The 25,045-nt window shown below is 40.4% G+C and overlaps 1 long non-coding RNA gene across 2 annotated transcripts in view; it reads left to right on the forward strand.

Moving 5' to 3' along the window:
* Positions 1–25,045, forward strand: part of LOC138807461 (uncharacterized) — a 426,938-nt gene that overhangs the window by 396,854 nt on the left and 5,039 nt on the right. For both annotated transcript variants that reach the window (XR_011366159.1, XR_011366160.1), the window contains exon 3: positions 22,468–22,559. This is a non-coding gene — a long non-coding RNA (uncharacterized lncRNA). The remainder of the gene's footprint in view (positions 1–22,467; positions 22,560–25,045) is intronic.

Raw genomic sequence — 25,045 nt, forward strand, 5'->3', positions numbered from 1 at the left:
TGAAATTATTGTTATGATGATCAGCATAGTGGAAGTACCTTTGTTTAACACATTTACTTCTGTAGAAAGCTGTGTGGAAAGCCAATGCATTTATAATGGGAGATTGCTGACAGAAAGGCTAGACGTACTTGGAACTATAGGAATGACATGTTCTATCCCTGGAGGCAGATTTACCCAGAAAACAAATTCTAATCAGAAATGTATTTGATGAATAGGGGGCCCAAACAGAGAGCTATATATATCATGTATTTCATGAAATCAGGATAAAATTCTATTCTGAATATTTTGTTCATTAAGACTTACATATTTAAAAGCATTTGACTGGCAAACCTTTATATTATCCCTTCCTTAAAGATAGCTCTGTTAGTGAGACTGGAATTACCCAAAGTCCACAGATTAACGAGATCCTTCTACCTAATAATCCTTTTTTGGGGGAGGGCGGCGGTCGTGGGGCCTGAACTCTGGGCCTGGGCGCTATCCCTCAGCTCTTCAGCTCAAGGCTAGCACTCTACCACTTGAGCCACAGCACCACTTCCGGCTTTTTTCTTTTTGCTTATGTGGTGCTGAGGAATTGAACCCAGGGCCTCAGGCATGCAAGGCAAGCGCTCTACCACTGAGCCATCTTCCCAGCCCCCCAATAATTCTTATATAGGATTTTCCTCTTCTCTAAACTTCCATGGCTAGTCCTTTTCATCTTCAAATAATATCATCTCCAGGATGATAACAGCACTGATTGTTAAACTTGTCATATATTTGAATATTTTATTGTCAAGATACTTCTTTATTTGAAGTAACTACCTGAATTTTAATGCACAAAACAGAATGAAGCCACACGTATCTCAAATATTTGAAAACTATATTTTCACTAGTATCCATTAAACTTGATCATTTCTTACTAAATAATTTTTAGTGAAGACCTCCTCCTAATGAAAGAGAGACATGCTCCTAATAAACCAAAAAAGAGATTTGTTTAGTCCCAGGGGCAATTGATTGGGATAAAACAATTACCAGAGTGATTCCTTACAAAGGGTAACTCATAGTCCAACAAAATAAACACCAAGAATCAGGTACTAGAAAATGGGATCAAGGGAGCTAGGGTAGATGAATTAAAACAGGAAATGAGGGGATGCATTTATAAAATTCAGTGTGTATTTTACACATTTAAGGAAATTGAAGGAAGGGATGCGGTTGGGAAGGATGGGGAGAACGATGAAAACGGTGACACTGGTAAAGAGTCATTGTATACATATACTACTTAGTTGAATGGCAACTCCTTTGTGCAACTACTTAAAAATAAGATAAAATAAAATAAAAAGATATTTTCTAAAAGTAGGAAAATAAGATCAAGGACTTTGAAATGTGGCCATCAAGTGGTTAAAGTTCATTATTACACCTAAGGTATAAATACATTTATTTTGAGACTTTTGATATAGAATCCACAGGAACTCTAAGCCTCAAGTAAACATTCTGATTCAACACCATTTTAAAAATACATTTGTCTGATTTGGGGAGGGGAAGGGAAATAACAAAATGCTGAAACATGATCACAGGATGACTGATTGCAACAATGGTACTCATAAGACATTATATGGGAAATGAGCTTTACAACTTCGAGGTGGGGGAGGAGCAAGATAGGTGGAGGAAGGAAGGGAGAACAACAAGGGAAGGGGTAACAATGCTTGACAAGATATGTACTCATGGCCTTACTCATAACTGTAACCCCTCTATACAGCATCTTTACAATAAAATAAACTTTAAAACAACAACAACAAAAATAATTCAAGAGACTACAGTCCAATTACAAAGAACCTGATTTATTTGTCAAAATAACATTGTCAAATGCATATCTGTGTTTTCTTTTTTTGCTGGTCATTGGGCCTGAACTCTGGGCCTGGGCACTGTCCCTGAGCTCTTCAGCTCAAGGCTAGCACTCTACCACTTAAGTCACTGCACCACTTCCAGCTTTTTCTGCTTATGTGATGCTGAGGAATCAAACCCAGGGCCTCATGCATGCAAGGCAAGCGCTCTACGACTGAGCCACCTTCCCAGCCCCATATCTATTTTTCAATATAAGTCAGGTTTGCTGGATGGTTAATTAGGTAATATGGAAGCTTCATGCTAATTGGTTGCCAGGGAAACAAATCAATTTTTCCTAGTTTACTACTTCTCTACCTACCTTCCAACTCCAGATACAGTCAGTGATAGGTTCTGCTTCTTAAACATGCCTGGTATCTATCTACTTGTATCTATACCTATGGTCACCTGATCTCTTACCAGGACTACTGCAACAGTCTCCTGCTGATTCTCTGCATCTGGATTTATAGTCAGTTCCTTCTCCATCTTGTTGTCAGAGTTAGGGTCCTAAAACACACTGGTGGGTCCCCATAAAAATTAGGACAAGGAAAGCCAGAATGATTTCCATGGCCCTTTGTGAAGTGGCTTTATCATTTTCTCCAACTGGTCTTCTTTCCCTATTTTTGATATGTTCATTTTTTCTTCCTCATCAAGCTTGTTACATTCTGGTCATTTCTTCTGTTCCAATACCATGTTTTTCTTGTTCCATAGCATACTAATACCTTTACTAGTCTACATCTTTCTCAGAACCATGATGCTGATGAATCTCAGGAATCTGTGTACCTCTATACTTTCCATAGGCTAGAAGCTCAATAACCATTGTTGTAGGAAGGAAGGAAATGAGGAAGGAGGAAGGAAGGAAGAAAACCTTCCAATGCAGTATGTTTCTATTATACAAGAAAGAGGAAGATACCATCCTCTGAGCATATGTTGTGTTTAATTTTGTACCAGAGAACTTGCAATTTGATTTTACTATTCTTCAGTCTTTCCTGTGTGAGGGTTATGATACTCACTACTGGGTGAACACCTACAATGTGCCAGGTGTACTTTGTAAACATCGTCGTGCAACAGCCTGCACTTGCTCCCTATCTCAAAAAACAAAACTTGAGATTCAGAAATAATCTCTCGCTGGGTGCTGGTGGCTCATGCCTGTAACCCTAGCTACTCAGGAGGCTGAGATCTGAGGATCACAGTTCAAAGCCAGCCTGGGCAGGAAAGTCCGTGAGACTCTTAACTCCATTAAACCACCAGAAAACCAGAAGTGGTGCTGTGGCTTGAGTGGTAGAGCACTAGCCTTGAGCTGAAGAGCGCAGGGACAGCACCCAGGCCCAGAGCTCAAGCCCCATGACCAGAAAAAAAATCTCTCAATTGGTAGTTACACAAAGCTGTCCAAATTACAAAGCTGAATTATTCTGCTTGATTCCACCCCCTTCCCTCCACCTCCCCGCCATCTTTCAGGCTCTACTTTGTGACCAGTCCATCTCCTTGACTGCAGACCTGTATTCTGTGCCTCTCACAATGCTGTGCTTAGAGTTCTCTCCATTCTGACAGTCCTAGGCTCAGAAGAAATCCAGATAGCAAGTACCAGGAACACCAACATTCTCCTGCCATTTTCTGAAGCTCAGGAAAGGGTCTACTTTCATCAAGCCTCAGAGGTCATCCTTAGCTGATGAGCTATCTTCCTCCATACAGCCATAGCTAATATTTTCACAATACAGGGTCTTCACATTTTAATTCTCTTGAGATTTACGTAATATTAAGTTATACATGATCAAAAATGTGGATACTGATTCCTTCATTTGGAAGTTGGGCCCAGGAATTTGTGTCTTCTAGCAAGTATCCCCAGGGTCACAAAGACCCCACCATAGGAAACAGCTCAACCCTCCTCTGGAGGGTGCTCCTTCTCTTGTCCCACTCATATCAGCTCGCTGGTGCTTCCCTCCCTGTCTGTGGCTCTCCTGCAAACAGAAAGTACATGCCCTTGTCCATCCTATTGTTGAGATCATCTTCCCAGCTACTCCTCCCTAGGCCAGTCCTGGTAGAAGCTACTCCTTAGGAGTTAGGAGTTTCAGCACTACTTGGAAACCAAGACCATTGCACCATGGATGCGCTATGGATCTGGCTTAGAAAGAGGCCCAGCGTCATGTTCCAAGGGCCTGGATGAAGCTGAGGAAGAAGACAAGGCAGCAGTGGGGGTGAAAGCTGCTGAGATTGAGTGAGGCACATATGTTAAAGACACTGAGGCACTAAGGTTCAAGGTGGTAGAAGATCACAGATGAGTGAAGACACTTAGATCTGAAGCACATGTGACCTGTGTGGGAAAGTGGGAAAGGGACACGTGTCCATTTCTCTGTGGCTGCAGAATCCCGGTCGCTCTTCTGTTCTGACTCTTTAGGCTGTGCACCTACAGGACCTTCAATCCACTCATTATGTTTCATTTGTTCATTTTTAGAACAGGGCCCAATTGCATCACTGGACCATTTGGTTCAATGCGATTATATTTTATAATTTATCTTCTCATGTACCATGCATTTATGTGTGAGCCAAAGCTGTTTCTCAAGCAGGGTATGATTGTACATGACTGTACATGATGGTACATGATTGTACACGACAGTTACTTCGGAAGATTTTGTTTGAAGGTCAGCTCTGTGCAAAAGCTTGAGACCCTATCAGAAAAACAAGCTAAAAGCAAAACTAAAAGCCTTTATTTGTGTAATTATATGACCAGAATCTCCACCAAGGCAGTGATATGCTTTTGTTTTTTAGAATCCACATTTTTTTTCCTTTAGCAACTACTCAATATCTAAATAGTTGAATCATTCAGCAGCATTTACTGAGCCTTAGCTTATTTCATTTTGTGGAATTGCAGTAATAATGTCTTCCCTATGGGGCTGTGCTAAGATTAAATATGGTCAGTGTACTGAAGTAGGTAAAAACACCATGTATTGTCATCTTTGTTCACTTGCAAGCTGGCCTCTAGTTTCATTGTACCAGAGAGAGTACTGTTGTGAAAGTCACCAGTGATCTACTAAAGAGAGTTCTGAGAATTACTTCTGTGTTCCTGTGGCAGATGCAATAATGCTTACAGAGTCAAACTTCCATTGTATCCCAGCATTTTTAGTTTCATTGTTAGTGGGCAGTTGTGCCATTAGTTTAGTGAAGTAGGTGCCAAGATACTATATCTCTTTCAGACTGACATAGTAAAGACTCCTTTCTTCCTCCACCTCAGGGGTCAGGGATGACACAAGTTTCATAGACTGCAAGTTCCAGACTTGGGAGCCTCTGCTGCTCCAGAAACTTGAGTAACGTCAGGTAGCATCTCCCAGCAAAGGCCATGAAGCTGGGCACTGGTGGCTCACGCTTGTAATCCAAGCTACTCAAAAGTCTGAGGTCTGGAGGATGGCCATTTAAGGCTAGACCAGACAGAGAAGTTTTCTAGATTCACTAGCAAAAATTAGGACTGGAGTTATATGACAAGTGATAGAGCACCTGTCCAGCAAGAGTGAGATCCTGAGATCAAATCCCAGAAGAGCATGTAACAGGAATGGAAAACAATTTTTTATTGTCTTAGGGATGAATTTGTTATTACAGCATTACCTAGCCTATTCAATGAAAGGCACACCACACCCTACGTTACTTTTGAATCGTTTAGAATTCATGGCAACAACAGCCCATTTGAATTCATCTACTCAGTCTCTGGCATTTTACTCTATCCTGAATCACCTACTTTCCAGACACTGTCTCAGGAGCCTTGAAAGTCATTCAGAGGTAATGATATTATAATGAGGATGGAGTGAAATAAATACTACATGAGCCCCAGTGACTCACACCTGTAATTCAAGCTACTTGAGAGGATGAGATCTAGGGATCGAGGCTTGAAACCAGCCTGGACAGACAAGTCTAAGAGACTTATCTCCAGTTAATCAGCAAAAAGCTGGATGTGGAAGTGAAGCTCAAGTAATAGAGCAGCCTACCTCGAGCAAAAAAGCTAAGCAAGACCATGAGGCTCTGCATTCAAGCCCCAGTACTGGTCTTCCACACACAAAAATAGTAACACATGTGAAAATGTATCATATCATGCTATATGTTCAATAAACATTAGCTGCTTTTGTTATTTTGTGAACTGTATAGTGGTCAAGAAGATGAAAAGGCACATGTTCTTTGGTTGTTATCTAAACTGTATAGTCGGCAAGTAGAAGAAATGAGATAACCTACCTCTTGTAAAGGCACATGGAATAGTTAATAAATTGCAGCTCTTATGTTTACCATAAGCCAGAACAGTAGCTGCCTTTATTAGTACTGTGGACTTCTTCCTATGTTTTGATTGGTGGAACCATGCCACTCCAGTCATGCTACAGGTATTAATTTTTCAGACAAAACACATGGTTAGTGTTTCAAATTACTGGCTACTCCCTTCAGGGCCTGTCATGTTACACTAAATGGTCTGGTGTGGTCATTCACCAAAGTAATAATTAAATTCTGGAATTTTGCTAAAACAAGTTATAAGCAAAAGATATTGGTCTTTAGCCTATACTCAGAAATGGGTGTTTTGGAAACTATATACTTTATCCTTTTGAAAATTTGACTTGTCCTTAATCCCCCTACACTACCTGTATTTATTGAATTTCTCATTCCATTTGGGCTTCTGTGTTGATTTCACAAAGAGAAGTTTGCTAGGCGTTTATTATTTTTTTTAAGAAAAACATATCTTTTTTAAGGGGTTTCAATGGACCTTGACATAGTTAATGCCATTCTGATATAAACTGCCTTAAATTATCGAGCAGAAAGAGGTTTCGTGGTAAAGAATAATACATAGTTGTACCAAGAGAGAGGGCTTAAGAATGGTTTCGTTGAGTAGAATTAACAGAAGACTGGATGGAGTATTGCTGGAAAAGCTCAGCCCAATAATGATGTCCTAGTATCTGAGCAGGATTGTGGTTGGCATAAAAAGAATTGGAAACTGAAGTTCAGTTCCCTATCATCTCCCTCTACATAGCTGTTTTTGTGCCAGTCCTGGATCTTGAACTCAGGGCCTTGCCACTGTTCCTGAGCTTTTTTTCTTTTCACTCAATGCTGGTGCTGTTCCCTTTGAGCCACAGTCAAATTCCAACTTTTTTTTTTTTGGTAGTTAATTGGCAATAAGAGGCTCACAAACTTTCCTGTCTGGACTGGCTTTGAATCTCAATCCTTAGATCTTAGCCTCCTGAAGTGGCTAGAATTACAGGTGTGAGCCACCATTGCCTAGTTACAGCTCTTTTTATTTTAGCAGCCTGACCCATACTACGCACAGACAGCCTGGAAAGCAGCAACCAGTCACTGGACCTTGTTATCAGGAGCACCCTGAAGGAATATTTGCCTAAGACTTCATCCTGTGACATGTTCAGGATGACAGCACAAAAATCAATTGTCAGTCTCCTCCAAGAGATAATCAGGATCAAGCAACAAAGTAGAAAATGGATGAAATATGTGTAACCCATGCAAACAATAAGGGAGTTATATCCAAAATATACAAGGATCTTGGAGAACTCCATAGTTACAACAAACAAATAACACTATCAAGAAATAAGCAAGTGGTCCTGGTGGATTTTTTTTTTTTGCTGGTCCAGGGGCTTGAACTCTGATCCTGGGCACTGTCACTGAGCTTCTTTTGCTCAAGGCTAGAACTCTGCCACTTGACCCACAGTGCCACTTTTGGCTTTTTCTGTTTATGTGGTACTGAGGAATTGAACCCAGGGTTTCATGCACGCAAGCCAAGCACTCTACCACCAAGCCACATTCCCAGCCCTTGGATTTTTTTTTAATGAAGACATACAAGAGGCCAATGTTATATGAAAAGAGGTTCAACATCACTCATCAGCAAAGTGTAAATCAAACCACAATAAGATACCACATCACAACAGTTAGAAGGACTTTGTGCCTATAATCTCAGTTACTTGGAAGGCTGATATCAGGAGGATTATAGTTTGAGGCCAGCATAAAAATATATTCATGAGACTCTACCCACTATGGTATAACATTAAACTTTTTAAAAATAGTCTCTTCTGTTCCCTAGCTCTTTGGGACAACTTATGAATAAGTCTTTTGTCGCCAGGTTGTGTGACCATGAATTCGCTGAACTCATTGCATTTGCTATCTCTTGCAACTGCTATTAGGAATGACCAAATTTTTGCCTGCACACTCCAAATTTAGCAGTAGATTGGGACACTTAGAGATATTTCTTCAAGGAGTATTAATTGCAGGGGGAAAAGTGATGGCATCTTATTTAGGTTGTCTGGGAAGTCAAAGAAAGATTATAATTTATAGTTACTATGGTAGCTAATTATACCTTTAAGGATATGCTGGTTGCTGTATTTTTTTTTAAAAAAGTTTTGATTATAGATGAGACTCTTGTTGGATAATCAACGAAAATAAGAAAGTAGAATTTGCCACCTTGAAAAATCCCTTTTCTACTGAGACTACATTTCTCTTTGGATAATAAGCCAAGTCCATTTGGCTTTTCCAGGGTGCTAAAACTGAATGCCAAGTTTCTAATAGTGTTTAAAATGAAGACCCATGTATTTTCACCTGTGCTTGCTGTTTACTACTTGGCTGTGCTCAGGGAGGTGGACTCCACTCATCAAGTACATAACTTGGGTCAAAGGTTTGATCCGGGTTTTATTATACTAGGACTAAACAGATATAGAAAAACTATGCTATTAGGAAGAACTATTCTCCTACAAAGACCACCACCACCAAAGTCTATGCAAGCATGTTCTGAGTTCAAGAGGGTAGTATGATGGGAGGATCTGAGAGGAAGTGGGGGCATGCATTGAATTCAGTCCTGAGAGAAGTTGATGAGAGGAAGGATTTGTGTTTCCTTCCCCATCAGGGTCTAGGAAAAGCAGCAAGTTCTAGAAAGACCTAAGGTAGACCCCCAAGGCTTGTATAGCCCATAGAACTGTGGGAAAATATTTGCAAAATAACTCTAGAAGGGAGCAAAAAGCAGAGTAGATCATATCCAAGGCTGGGAAATATTGCAGAATTGTATTGTCTCCTCCCTCTCTACCCTTCCCCCCCCTTCTCTTCCCCCTCTCCATTCCTCTCCCCTAGCTCTGTCACTTACACTATGGGGTGCTTCAGCAAGAAGACCCACGTCAGATATAATCATCTTGACTTTGGACTTCCTAGCCTCTAGAATATAAGAAATCTCTGTTCTTTTTAAATTATCTGATCTCAGGGAATTTGTCACAGCAATTCAAAACAGATGAAGACAGTACCTCTGGTTTATAGAATAAAAGCCAGACTCCTTAGTATATCACCAACCCCCAGAAAAAAAAAATTTAAATCAAACTCCACCTGTTATGGTTTGAATAGGAAATGTCTCCACAAATAAGCAGCTGGGGAACAGCTGACAGACTTTGGGGGCACTGATTGGATCCTGAGGACTCTAATTTAAACAGAGTGTGAGAGCCCCCAAAAGCCAAGCTGTGAGACCTGAAAGGACTGGGAGAATGGAATGCCTCCTCCCAAAGTGAACTCTCAGAACGCTGAGAGCTTCCTGAAATGGTCAATCAGTCCTGGTTTGAAGGGAAATCAGATTTCTATCCTGGGCGTAGACTAATTCCATACCATACTTTCTGGGAACGTGGGGATAGACAGAAATCTGTGCTAACTGTAAGTCATTTACTGCTTACACCTGCTTCTTAAGATAAAGAAGTTATTTATTACTTGAGTAAGAATACACCACATGATTGGTGTTTGTGACTTCAAGGAAATTGTGACTTTACTTTTCACATGTACATCCCTGTACCCTATTCAATAAATACCCTGTAAAATGGACCTAGGGTACCTGAAGCTGGCAGAAATCTTCAGGCCCCTGGTGCCCCATACCTCAATTGCATGGTTTAGTGTCCATTGTTGTTTGCCCTTGATCACCATGGGTTGCCACACAATGGATTAGTACCTCAATGAATTTGCAATATGACATTATTGGGAGGTAGTGAAGAGTAGGAGATTAGGGCCGACTTGGAGGAAGCAAATCATTGAGCTCATGTCCTTTAGAGCTATCTCTTGCCCTGACCTATTCCTGTATTCCCTTTTACATAGTTTCCTGTCCACCATTAGGTGAACAGCCTCTGCCACATGCTCCCTCTACCTTAATGTCCTGCCGTATGATGCCCTCACAGTCAACACAGCCCCTAACACTGCAATTTCTGAAACTATAAGCCAAAAGAATCATTTCCTTCATTAAATTGTTGTGTTACAACAATGACAATACACCATCTTACCTGTCTAAATTTACATAAAATTTCTCAGGGCCTTCTAAATCCAGCCACAAAGGAAGTACCTCCTCTTGTTTCTTTCTTTCTTTCTTTGTCTTTTTTTTTTTTTTTTACTGCCAGTCCTGGGGCTTGAACTCAGGGCCTGGGAACTGTCCCTGAGCTTCTTTTGCTCAAGGCTAGCACTCTTAACACTTGAGCCACAATGCCACTTCCGGCTTTTTCTGTTTGGTACTGAGGAGTTGAACCCAAGGCTTCATGCACGCTAGGCCACATTCCAAGCCAAATACATCCTCTTGAAGGTATAGCATAATCTCTTTCCTAGGCCCTATATTTATTCCTTTACTTTTTTCATTGTTTTCTCCATCCAGCTGTTTTACCATTAATGGGTATGGGCTTTCAAACCTAACAGACATGAATCAAGTATTCAAATTGTAGATCTCTAGCTAGGCCACTTTGGACAAGTCTGCATTTGGCTAAACTAAAAAATCTAAAAACCCTTACATTAAACTTGAATGTATGGTATGTGCTATGGTTTAGGTGTGGTTGTGTGTATCCCAAGGGTCCACTGTGATTAAAGGCTTGGTCTACAGGGTAACACTATTGGAAAGTGATGGAACTTCCAGGAGGTGGAGCCTGGATACAGGTCCTTATGTCATTGGGGTTTGCCCTCTGAGGTAGTCTTGTATAACTCCTTGGAAGTTCTTGCAGAGTGTTGTTATGAAGGCTAAAACTGGCTCCATCCAGTTCTATGTACTCCCATGCATTTTCACCTGTGGGATGCAATCATTGGCTTGCTCCCATGCTCACTCACTGGACATCTGTCAATACTCTATGCCAGCTAAGAACTCGGCTGGTCTCTGCACCATGCCATTGAACTGCTGGTCCAAAACTGATCTACATAAACTTCTTCCTCTTTATAAATAGATTGTATCAGGTATTTTCTTACAGGCCAATTCAAGGCAATCTTTAATTAGAAGATAGATTGTAAGTTGACAGTCAATGAATGGTACCTAGTGCCCACAAATGCTTCCAAAAGCAAAGCTATCCTTATAATTAGCAGTTGCAATCAAGTCTTTCCTATTGTATGAAAATACTTTATTTTTCTGGCTCACCAATAGGCTATGAGTGCTGATGTGGCAAAATCTTCTTCAAAATCTTCACTGTCTGGAGTTATTAGACTTTCAGTATATCATCAAGGAATTACATTTGGGTAGACACTTAAAGCTATTAAACTATATTAGTTTAGCACATGTGTGAAACTCTCCTAGATGCCAGGAATAATTAACTACTCTGTACTCTACAAGTGCCAATGTTTTCATATACTTCTCATTTCAATTTACCCAGCTACATGCTATTGCACTCTTTTTTCTGATAATTTATCCTCATTTATGTTAAAATATTAACTATAACCAGGTGCTGATGGCTCATGCCTATCATCCTAGCTACTCAGGAGGCTGAGATCTGAGGATTGTGGTTGAAAGCCAGCCCAGACAGGTTTATCTCCAATAAACCACCAGAAAACCGGAAGTTGTGCTGTGGCTTAAGTGGTAGAGCACTAGCCTTGAGCTGAAGAGCTGAAGGTCAGTGCATAGCCCCAGAGTTCAAGCCCCACAGCTAACAAAAAAATTAGCTATAGTTTTAATACACAAAGCCTTCTTATTAGCCTTACCAATTTCTCTTTGAACTTAAAACTGACTTTGAATTTAAAAACAGAGCCTGGAGCACAAAAAGTGCTCACTCAATACTGGCTAAGTCAGATCATCTTTGCAAGTTGTATTGAATGATCACATCACATTTGTACATGAAAAGAAACTATAGTGGGAAGGAGGAGAATGACATTTCTGTGCATATGTCTAGCCCCTTGAGTCAAAAAATAATATAATTAGACGAGCTTACTGAACAAAGATGAATTTACTAAATAAAGACAGCCATGTTCCTGGAGAGACAACTGAGGAAGAATATGGAACAGGGAACATGGAATATTATGAACTTATTCCACAAGAAAGCAGGAAGAACCAATCCAGAAGTCCCAGGCTTATGTCCTTAGTAGACCACATCACACTGACATCTGCTCCCACTGAAATTGTCTGTATCATCATTATATCTCCTTGTGCTGGTGGTGGGTTGGGGTTCTCTTAAGTGCCTCATGTTCAGGTGGCATTTAGTTAACATAAGTATGTGTTCTCTAAAACTTCCACCTCAGCGTTGCCTCTCTGAACATCCATTTCCTTTTGCACAAACTTTTACCCAGAACTCAGCAACTCAAGTGAATTATTTTAAAGTAGATGAAATTAATTGGAACAAGACCCTAGGCTGTCAGAATCTGTCTCTGGCATGTGATCCTCAGTACTCTCAGAGGGATAATGAACTTGGAAAATGTGTTGGAAAAGAAATCTACAGGGCTAAATAGATCCCACATGAATGAACTTTCTTTGATGAAAGATACTTGTGTGAATCATGTGTATGTGTTTGGGAAGAAGCAGGGTTATCTCAGACCTATCACCTTGGTTTTGCACTTTGAATATCTAAATCTGTGATAATCCAAAACATATAAGTAAGGTCTGGAAGAGACTCCCTTACTAATTGAGCCATGTAATTAGAATTGTGTGCACTCTTTTGAAGGGGGTAAGTCAGTCTGTTCTGTTTTTTTGGGTGCCTCGTCTTCCCTGTGATTGTGGTAGGTGTATTTTTATTAGATGACATGGAGAAAGACAAAGGAAAATTGCATTTTTAAGATCTCATTCCTAGTCATAAAAATGTTGAGAGAAGTGGAATTGTCAAGAGAGGAGTGGAATGAGAGAGAAAAGTACCATCACTTTACCAGTCTTTTTCTCTTGTGGGCCTTAAGCTTGCTGAAGTTCCCAAAAACGTGTATGGTCTGGAAATTCACCTATCCATACAAGCATGGGGCATACTCTTTGACTCTAAGGTAAGTCAAGAGGGAAATCAAGACCTCTACATTCCCCAGCAGCATGGCCTCTGCTGTCTACATTCAAGCTGTTTTCACTGTTTGTTATCTAGCCCCCAGGAATCTAAGCTCCAAGAGGTGATGTAATCACCAAGAGGGATGGTGTAAGTCAACTCACAAAGGATTTGACCTACCAGGAGCTTCAAGCACATTTCTTACTATTGTCAGTGGCCATACCTATGCGGCAACCAAAGAGACCAGCTCACTGGGCCTACCAGAAAAAAAAAGTGGTAACAAATGCAAGGCCATCTCCTATAAGAACCTGAAAATAATGTAGATAGAGATGATTGCTTTCCTCCTTCCCTCAGTGGTGTGATCACAAGTACTGTTTGTGTGGGATTGTCCTCGTTTATGCCAGCTGTCTCTGACATAAGCATGAGCAGCAACTCCTTGTTCTTTCAGAGATGTCCCAGTTTGGATAACAAGTTATCTGGTCACTGATGGGTATGGCCAGTTGAAAATCTGAGTTCTCCCCCAATGGATGATAAGTTAGTGGCAGTAGGCAGAGGAATTGCACTAAGGGTGGTAGGTTAGTTTGCTATGGCCAATAAAAAAAGCAAGACAAGTAAATAAGTACAACTTAATCTTCACACATTATATTTAAAATACCTGTATTTCTGCTTGCCTCTGAATTATCTGACTAGGTCTTAGGATCATATTTCTCAATGCCAAACACATATCAGTCATTTGATAAATATTGATTTGACTGTTAGGTTTGTTCACATAGTTTTGCATACACTATACCACTTGATTCTCCATGGACATTAAAATGTGTGTTATTAAATTAAAGATGAGAAAACTGCAAGTCTGGGAAGTGAAACATGAAGGAAGTTAATAGCAAAACCACTCAAGCCCAGGTCTTCAATGTTTCTTTCCATTACATTACTGTTCAGTGTTAGAAGGAATCTAAATGTGGAGGGAATGTTTGTTTAGAGGGATGGAGCCCAGAGGGCCAAGGAAAATGTGGCAGGAGAGAAACAGCAGTGTGGGCTCAGAGATGTGACTCCTGGACCAGCAGAGCTGTTTTCTGGTGCCCTGTATACCTTCCAAGATGGCTGTTCCTTTGAGAAAAGAACACACTTTGTATGCCTGCAGAGGTGAGGTGGGAAGAGGAGGTTTGGACAGAGTCACGAGTCTATGAGGGCAGAGGTTCAAAGGATGGGCTTCAGCGGAACTGGACAGACCTCAGTGCAGAAGGCTTAGGGGAGGCGAACAGGGTTTCCCCCTCACAAGGACTTCCACAAGACATATCTAGGGCCCCATTGAAGAAAGTATCAACCCTGGTATTTTCTCAACTATTTACTTTATAAAAAAAAATTAAGGCTTAGCCTTTTGAAAAATGTATTTCTTGGAGACAAATATATTTTGGCCCAACCCACTTCCCATTAGAACTTACCACACGAAGTTTCCAGCTCTATCCCCAGGCCACAGCGCCACTGTAACCATGAAGGGTGATATTTTATTTATTTAATTTCTCCTTACTTAAAATTCCCCCAGTTCTAACTCCTTTAGCAACGTATTGGTTTGTGTTCTTATGTTTCATTGTCCCTGGAAATCAGAGTTCTGTTTGCTTACCATCATAAAAATTTTTCTGCTTCCATAGTAAGATAAACCCTACCTGACTTGGAGCTATAAATGCCCCCAGGGACCATTGGGAGCTTCCATGATTTCCTGGACCTGGTGTTGTCCCCATTCAGTCTTCCATACGCCACCCTAGGAAAGAAGGAGGTGTCACTTGTGCATGTGGAGGGAAGCAGCTGAATATCAGGACCATCTAGGTCCTCAGACCTCAGAATACCCTGTATGGTTTGTGGCTAGTATCTCTCCTCTTCATTCCTTTCTCCTCCCACAAGTAAATATCTAGCCATTCAATGTAGAATTATGAAGAGTGATATATATTTTAAAAGGAATTCCAGTAAAAACTCCCAACATGATTCAATCCCAATCTCCAACCATGGGCATCGGAGGATCTTACTTGTACTTTTAGGGGAGTAAGGACAGGGTCTCTGTGTACTTCCTCCTGGGCAGTAGAGGGCACTATGGTCCCACACTCACAGAAGGGTGTTTTATGCCTCAGGAATCTGACCACAGGTCATAGGAACATACTATGCGGTTACTGTCCCCACAAGTCATCTTTTATATCTAGAGTTCCCTTGGGTTCACCTTGCAGCTGTGGTTCCATGAAATCAACAATGGTGAAACCATTGCTCTTCTTCTTTTTTCTTCTTCCCAAAGCTATCTACTGTGGTAAGAGAGGCCATGGAGACTTGTGCTTCTTCCTGAGTCTGCCCCTTCTTGGATGGCTGACCTTGTGACCCTCCTGCTGTGAGTCTAGGCTTCCTCATATGAAAAGTCGAAATAGCAATACCTATTAAGTGGACTGTGGTGAAAATCAAGTGTGATGGTGCCAGCAGCATAGAAACATGCAATCAGTGGTGGCTGTTATTATATTTATAATTACTAGTTTTCCAATATTGTCAGGTGTGTGGCTAGCCAAACCCAAGTCCAGACTCCTCTGGTTTCCAAGGCCCATCCTTCTTGTTGCTTTCTCCTATTTGATGCTTTGCCTTCCCAAGCCACATAGGGATTAATTAGTTCTGGGAACATTCCTGTGAGGGAACTGGGTGAAATGCCACAGGGCAGAGATGGCATCTCACCATAAATGGCAATGATGCATCTGGTGGGCTCCTTAGTATTGTTTTAGAGGACAGAATCAGTCTAGTGTAGGGATCCTTTTTCTCATTACATGTTCAGGAAGCAGAGTAAACATGTAAGTAAGTGTTCCTTCACCAGGGATACTACAGATGTGTGTGCGGGTTGTATGCTTCCTGCTGATCTCTAACAAACTATGGCCAGAGGGACAAATCTGGCCTTTTGCTTATTTTTGCAGATAAGCTTTTGTTAGAACATGACCACATCCATTTTTCTTCCTGTTGTCTATCGCTGCTTTGCCGTGGCAGAGCTGAATACTTGCAAATTATATATCTGTCTATCAAGTCTTAATATTTATTATCTGGTTCTCTCAGAAAAAGTATTCAGATACAGTGTTCAATCTTGGACCTAGTACCTTAAACACAGCAGGTACTCAAAATATAGTTCTTAAATGGATAAACAATTGAATTGTTGCAAACCCAAATACCAGCACAACATTGCAGAGAGAATAAAAACAAAACAAATGAAAAACAGAAAAAGGATTTAGGTTCTAGCTCCTCTCCTGTCCCTAATTGGTTTGTGTAGCCTTAGACCCATTGTTTCTCACCCCTGCATCTTCTTGTTTTATTCATCTGTAAAATGAGAGCCCTGTGCTCAGTCTTTTAGGACAGTGACAGGGAATACAACAAAATCATGAACATAGCAACATCCATCACATGTGTCCAGTAACAGACACACAATCAATAACAGTGCTCCAAACATTAGAAGTAAATGCAAGGGCAAGGAGAAACTCTTTGCTTCTGAATAAAATATCTGCTCTGTCATGGAGAAGTAAACAGAGAAAGTCATACATTTCATTGGCAGATGTCATGGAAAAAGCTTAAGGAGCATTCTACACAAAGACTTCCAGCCCAGTTTGTGTTCAAACAAACCAGACAGCCAGCCCACAAACTGGAGCCAGGAGCCAAATAATTCAGACACCATTAGGTCTGGCTGCTTCAGGCTGGGCTGTCCCGTATGTGGCTGGAGCCAGACCCACCGGAAGTCTATGTGTCCACTCTCCAGTGCCTTGCAAGACACCACATTTTCTCTATCCTCTGTTAGACCATGAGTAGATAAGGGATTTGTGCAGAGAGAAAGGGGTCTTCATTTACAAAGGCGGCTTTTAGAAAGCTGCTGTCAGGAGAGTCTCCAGACTAGCCTCCATTTTTTTTTCTTGAGGGAGGACTCAGGGGAGTGAAGCAGGATGGGAGTCTACCATCATGTTTTCCTTGGGGGACTCTTTGCCACATCTCCACCCAGATCTCATTTTATAGTGTGAGGAGTTTTATGGACCAATTTAACATGGGAGAGGAGACAAGGAGGCTGATGTGAGAACTGAAGTTGAAGAGTCATAAATTCATAGGAAAAAAATGATTCCAGAATTATAAACCCTGCTTACCAGTGTCCAAGGGTTACAAAGTTCCACCATTCAGTGGCAAGGGTTGGACTCCAAAGTTATCCCAGAGGTCATTTATAGGAAAAGTCCCCTCTTACTTCATTTGGGTAGGTATTTTTGAATAGGGTCTTTGGAATATGTTATGATCCAGCCAAAGTCCCCCAAATTCTAGAAGCCCTGAACACCCAAGCTCTTTTTGTCCTTGACAGTTCATTCAGGAAGTATGCCATCAGGTGGAAAATGACTTTGACTTCATGACTTTAGGATTTTAAAGTCAGTTTTAAAATGGCTTTGATTTTTATCTATACAAAATACAACCAGGCTCGCTGTTTGGTTTGAACTTAAAGATTCAAGGAAATTTTTTAAAGCCGCTTATTTGACTGTCTGAAGTACTGGATGGGATATAATAAAGCCAACTTCTAGAGTTCCCACAGGTTATAATGCAGAAAAACAGGTGAAATCCTGGTCTTACACAATTCCCTATTCATGATAGGAATCTCTATAGGTATTTTTTCATAAAACTGCAGAAAGAAGAGAAAAGGTGTGGATGTGGTAGAACGAAGCCATCCTGTGATGTTTCCCATCCTCATATTTAGAAACAGCTGGAAAGAGTAATATTCAAGGCCTTTCAAGGTGGTGATAAGGCTCTACAACGTCATTTCAAAATCCCAGCACACCCATCCCAGAGTACCTGTTGCCTGTGACTGTGTACCGCTGGCTTTTCCAGGGTCCTTTCTTGTAAGCCTCAGATTTGCGCTGATTTTTCAACAATAGTCCCACCAGTTTCTCTAAGCATAACATCCCTCAAGTTGCTCACACAAAAATGAACCATAATCAGTAATCGCCAAAGGTGTGGGAAGCCCTGAGCCCTCCTCACGCCTGCTAGCTGTTGTTCCACAAGACCAGCGGCGGCCCTCATTCAAAATGAATGGGCAAGCTGCTGAAAGCCGAGACGGTAAGAAGACCCTCTTGCTGTTGTTACCCTAGCCTGAGGCCTGGTGTGGAAAGCCCTCCGCCAAATCGCTCCTTACTGAATTCTTGCTCTTTGACTTTTATTCAAGCACTGTGAAAAACATTTTACTATCATCAGAGGTATTAGCTTATAGAAGTGAAAAGTAATTTTAAAAATTTGACTATGCATTTCCACAAATTCATGTGTTTTTTTTTTCTTCTCCAAAGCCAAGTGAAGTGTTCTTCCATGTGCTGGTGTTTCAGTTACAAGTTGGAAAACTTTCAAAGAGCTTGAATTTCAGGCTGATGAGATGAATGAGAGGCCAGGGAATACTCAGTGGCCCCCAGTAGTCACTCAAAATGAGAAGCCTTTCTTTGAAAGCCCTTCAACCATTTGGAGGCCCTTTAACCATTTTTATTTGTTTTTAATTAGTGTAGGCTAATTGTTCAAAGAGGTTTTACCAAGGTATTTCACACATACACTAACAGCCAGCCCAAAGCATTCTTGCTGGATTCCACTAAAAGAAAGCAAAGTGTCCTGCAAGCTGAAAAAGATAGGCACAGATACTTATTTGGCCCCACATTTTCTTTAACCAAGTATGTTTTCCTTTTCCCAGTATACTAAGGGGACCACTCCCAAAGGCAGTTTCCTCAAGTGCCTCCTTTCTGTTTCTTCTGGACCAGTCGCCCACAAGGATCTTTGTGATGCATTCAGTGGGAAATTCTAAGAAATAATAAGGACTTTCTAAAGTATCAGTCTGCTCAACACTTAGAAGTCCAGGAACAAAGATACCTGCTCCAGAGAAATGTGATTGAGCTTGAACCCATTAGGTACCAACAAAAGCAGTTAAAGAGATTTCAATTGTTCATTGTAGGCAAGATGTTAACTGTTTCTTTTTATTATTTGATTTCTTTTAAAACCCAATCCTGTGCACATAGTGGCAAAAGCAGCCTCACTCAACCCAGGTATAAAGTTCCCGTTCCCGTCTCATGATATTCAGAGAGATGGCCTGGCTTAGCCTCCCCAGGGATAGTAGAGGGCCTGGCATGGCTGAGGTGACAGTTCCTGTGCTTGTCTCCATGGTGATGCTCACTGCTCTTCCTGCTGTGTGTGTGTGCACAGATGATCCTCTTGTCCAAAAGGTTTGTTCATCCTGGTTCTCTCTTGGAGAAACTTATTGATTGCATCTAAATATACACACATTTAAAAAAATTCTAAAAGGTTATCCAAGGTTCTTTCAGCCTATCTGCACCATATGTTCTTTGAGGCCTTGTTGCTTCTCTAGAAACAACTTACCTGAAGTCATTCTTGGTTACTCATTCAGGGTTGGCCCAGGTTCATTCTTCTTCCCCTGAGGGATGACCATGTTCATGAACTTGGAACATCCTTCCATACCATTCTCCCCTCCTTCTGAGGACTCTACCAGTCCAAGGAATGAATAAAGATGCTATCTGCTCCTCAAAGATACTTTGATATCAAAGATACTTTGGTATCAAGGCTTTGGAAACTCAAAAGTCAAAGGGGAAGAGCTGAGTAGAGTGTGGCTGTGTTGGCCAGGTGGGGGAGTGGCGAGAGAAGAACCAAGGGAGACAGTGAGGAATGATGTAAAACTCCACGCAGTGAACATCAGCTGCCTTTGGGTTTGCAAAGGAGCCTTGGCAAACAAGGATTGCTTCCATGTACTGAAATGTTATGAACTTTTTCATGTTGCATTATTGATTCTGAGAAAACTAGAATGTACATCTAAATTGTTTCTGCTGTCAAGGTTAGACACGTTCATGTTTAACCCACGCAAGAGCTGCTAAGTAAATTCTCCACATCACCATTCCCCAATCGTCAATTTTTCTCTCTTATATCCTCTTTAAGGCTCTCTTCACACACACACACACACACACACACACACACACACACACACACACACACACACACACACACACACACACACACACACACACACACACACACACACACACACACACACACACACACACACACACACACACACACACACACACACACACGGTGCCAAAGAAAATCTATCAGGACAGAATCCCTCAAGATTTTTTCTAGTACAAGCACCATACAGAAAACCACACTTGGAACACAACTGTTATGACACTTTAAAAGTGAAAATCATGGAGAAGATTGTCACCTTGGCTAAGGATGTTATTTGTGTGAAAGTGTCATTTCAAGGGACTGTACTATACGCAGTTCTCACTTATCACAGACTTATAGTACTTTTCCTATTACATTTTTCCACTTTAATGAAATGAACCCAGAGAAAGCTTTGTGGTCTTCAGTAACTTTTCTTTGACAGCCTCAAAATTTTCTAGAAGCTGTGTATTTCATCTTTTTCCATTTATTTATCATAGAGGACAAATTCCTAACATCTAGTAAGAGTCTGCTCAAGGTTGCCACTTGAATTTTCTTTAAGAATCAGAAAGGCACAGAACAAAACAAACCCCAGTTCTATCTTAGGGTTGCAAAAAAATGTCAATTGAACGATAATTCTTTCAAAATTTTCATAAACACATATACCTGGTGTGTATGTGTGCATCATGTATAATTGCAACAAGCAATGTCTCTTGACATTCCTATAGCCATGAATATCAGATCTCTACTTTTTATCTGAAAGCACCTTCATTTTTTTAAGGTAGAGTGGAGAGATCTCTTTTGATTGGCTTGAAGTATTTTATCTGATGTAGTATAGCTTCCTGAAGTAAAATTTACATCCTGTGAGAGGCACAAATCAAGTGCAACAGATGTTGTTTATGGTCATCCCACCACCACCCAGGTCAAAGATAGATCAGATCTTTCACTGCAGAAGACTTCATCCTGCCCCTGCCCCTGCTGCAGGTCCTCAAGGCCATCACTCTCCCGGGCTCCCTCACAGAACATGATGTCACCAGACTTTATGCTCCACATAAATCAAATAATAGTCGATACAGTCTTTTGTCCATCTTCCTTTTCTGTTGCACAGTAGTCACGTGCCTTCCTTTTGCTGTGGTATAGTTTCCCAGTACACATATATTTGTGGTACACTTGTGAAGGACACTTTTAAAGGCTTCTGTGGAGCAAGGTGTCACCCTGGGTCACAGTTCTGGACTCTGTGAAACAAGGGAAAATTCTGGGAGTGCTTCTCTATGGAAGATTTATCTTGCTGAATACAAAGGCACAAATTCATGGAAAGGAAACTCCTCTCTGATCACTCCCTTTCAGTAAATTGGTGTAGAGACTTGTTATTTAGAGCAGAAGCAGTCATTTTGTGATAATAAGGACAAGGCCAAGAGAACCATGAAGTCATTTACCCGGTGCTTTTGATATAGTTGCCTACAAAGATAACTGAAATGCAATTTTCTAGTATATCTTCTGTTGTATAGGAACATAAATATTTTGGTATTTTAATCCCAGTCCATCAAAAAGTATTCTCACATTACGTACCCTTTCTAACAAAAGACTCGGCACATATATTGACCTTTAACAACCACTATTTTCTTTAAATACTCTAGAAAGATCATTGTAAATTAGAATATGCAGATTTACCTTTCTCTTTAACCATATATTTTTGATCCTGCTTTTTTGCATTGAGACTATTACCATGTTGTTATTATAAACAATGTTGCAATAATTTATGTGGATATTGTTGCTAAGTACTTAGGCATATTGACAAGAAAAATCAATTCACAGAGGTGGGATTGCTCTTTTGAAAGAGCAATGCATTTATGCATTTAAATGTGAACAAATATTGCTAAATTGGCTTCCAGATTATCCTGCAAATTTCTACAAGTTACATATTAAAGAACTTACTTTCTCTGCACAAATGACTGCATTCCAGTATTCAAAATCTGCACTGATTTTATGGACAACAAAATTGTGTTTCTCTGACCATCTTTTTTATATCTTTTGCTGTCCATTTGCATGTATGAATTGCCTTTTCATAACTTTTGCCCTCTTCCCTAGGGGGCTGTCTTTGAATGCCATCATTTCCTAAGATGGTTACTATTACACTTATTTTAAAGGATGTCTGGGGAAAATTGAATCAGCAGAATGACTCGTTCCCAAGTAGGTTTAAAACATGTGGTTGGGTTAATCTGAGCCGAATCTTTACTGATGTTTATTATATATGCTATAAATATTTTCTTATTTTAACTTTGCTGGTGGAGAATTTTACTACACAGAAGTTTTACAATTTTACATATAAACAAATCTGTCTGCAATTACATTTCACAGCTTGGTGGTATTCTTGGAAAAGCCTCCTCTATCATAAGGTCTTAATAATATTTTCCTATCTTTTGTCTTCTCTAGTTCTTTTTTATGTCTTCATCTTTTATTTGTTTGACAGATATTTATTGAGTGCCTAGTATGTGCCAGGCACTGTAAAGCCATGAAGAATAACACGAACGTCTGCACTCCCATGAGCCTTCATTCTTCCAGGCAAGTCAGACAATAAATCCTTACATAGAGGGATGGCATCTCAGAAAGCCATTCATTCTTTCAAGAGATGGAGGCTGGCAATGGGCTTCTGTGTGAGTTCCTTAGATGAAAAGCTAAGAAAATGTCTCTGAGGTATAATAGTTGAAGAGACGTGAATTATGACAAGAGCCAGACTTAGCATTGATGTTAGAGGAAAGGAAACTGGGTAGAAGAGACAGCAGGTGCCCAGGGCTTGAAGTAAAAGTATATTACACACACACACAAGGTGGTGGGGGTGGGGGGAAGGAAAGGGAGAGGGATCTGGAAGGCCACAGTGCAGATGGGATCCTGGGGAGAAACTGGGCATTGGCCACTTTCAGGAGTATTCAATTATAATTGCATTGGGAAATTTTAAGTGGAATGTTTTAAGAGGAATTTGGTTGGGAATTGTGAAGTGAATAGTGAATTCCTTTACATATAGATCAAGGACATCCACTTCTATATCTGATGAGATAGGTTATAGAGGAGCAGTGATTCCTGTGCAGTAGGAAAGAAATGACAGATTACTTTCCAAATCGTATTTTTTAGAGTGTTGTAATAATGCCAGAAGAAATAGCTAGAGAGCTTAAAATATTCCTCATAAATGACATACCAGTGACCATCAGTTCTCTGTAGAAGGTGCCTTTATCAGCATTCTTCATGGAATCACAAATTAAGAGCACAGTAATGTCTCACGATTTCATCCGGAGGACAGACTCTCAAGATTATGCAAATATGCTGTTCCTCCTTCAATTTTACCCAATAATTTTAGCACCTACTGGTGGATGTCTTTATGAAGGTAATTCTGCCTCCGAAGCACAAAGGCAGAACCTCTGTAACACTCTAGTTTTGGGTGATGACACTACTGTCTTCCAATTGCAAAAGATCCTAGCTAGCTGTGGACTTTTTTTCTTGGTTGAATATGTCTTAAGACTCTTTCCCCTTCTTGAGAGTTGGACCTGTAGGAAGAGTAAAAATTGAGACTTAAACACATCAAAGCACTAATAAAAGTGTTTAAGAAATTGTCAATGAAATAGAGAAAATAACTGAGGTTTGGGAGTAACAATAATGGGTTTGGGAGTTAACAGTAATTCTCCCAAAAATTATTTTAAAAATTTTAGACACACAATATGGTTGAACATTTGGACACTCAGAGACTCATCATTTCTTTTCATTCTGAGACATTCCTCAATTCACCTACAAGGTCAGCTCACTTTTTGATGCATCTCAAAATATTCTACATTTGGACACAAAATAATGGAGTATTCATATCAATGACTAGAGCTCATTGTTTGCTTGTAATATTTTGTGATGTGCACTTACACATACAGATATTAAGCATATATTTATTGGGTTTTTTTCCAATTCCTGTGCCTGACAAGACATACATTATTACCACCGCCCAGAAAATTCCCTCCTGCTCCTTCCCCGTCAGTCTCCATATTAAAAATCACCATCATTCTTCCCTCTTTTCCACAAGAAATAAATTTGTTTCACATAACGTTATACATACATGTGATCTATTTAATAACGTTGTAGGTGGGTACTGGGGTTTGAACTCAGGGCCTTATACTTACTAGACAAGTGGCCTAATGCTTGAGCCATAACCTAGTGCCTCATTCACTAATAATACACATTTCCTGCTCTTTTTTATTTATCAGTTGTTCCTAGACCATAATCCCTGATAATGCATCCACTCATGGTGAGATTCCTCATGCTTTTATTTTCCAATCTGTATATTACCAGCAGTCACTTACCTTCCAGAATACCCTTTCAGCTTTGTGGCCGAAATGCCCCTAATATCCCAAATGCCAACAATCTTCATCTTACCTCCATTTTTAACTACCTTGTCCCATGGCATAGCAATAAATCACACATCACTTTGGTGTAAAGTACAAAAACAATGAAAAAGAACCTCTACCCTCTGGGACTTACACAAATAGACTTGCATTTGATTCCCTATAAGCAGTATGGACATTTATAGTCTGAGCTAGTGTAGCATTTTGTGGTGACACGAAGGACCCAGTATCCTTCCCCTTTTCTACCATTCCAAGCACATTGGCTTGTCAGCTGACATTGTCAAGATGTCATCATACCTGGATTCCAGCAGGAAGAGGGCATGCATACCAGCTGCACCTATCCCTTCCGATTGGAAAAGTACAAGCTGTTCCAGAAACCTGAGCAGGCTTGCATTTTTTAATCTTTGACAGCATTTGTACTTGTAAGAAGCAAGGGATGCTGGAAACACAGCTTTCCTGAGAGCAATGTTCTTATGATTCATCTTAAAACGAACCAAAACTTTATATCACACCGATTCCAGACACCTGCCATCCCCATCTTCTCGTTAGCCAATGAATTCTATTGAGTGTTTGTAATGTAGTAGGTCTAAGGACATAAGGTGGCATGCAGTATGTTAACTAGAACCATTCCCTTCCCAATTCCTTGGATAACCTGGAGAAAATGAATAT

Source organism: Dipodomys merriami, unplaced genomic scaffold (assembly GCF_024711535.1).
Source record: "Dipodomys merriami isolate MVZ:Mamm:240054 unplaced genomic scaffold, mDipMer1.0.p SCAF_42, whole genome shotgun sequence".
NCBI classification, from domain to species: Eukaryota; Metazoa; Chordata; class Mammalia; order Rodentia; family Heteromyidae; genus Dipodomys; species Dipodomys merriami.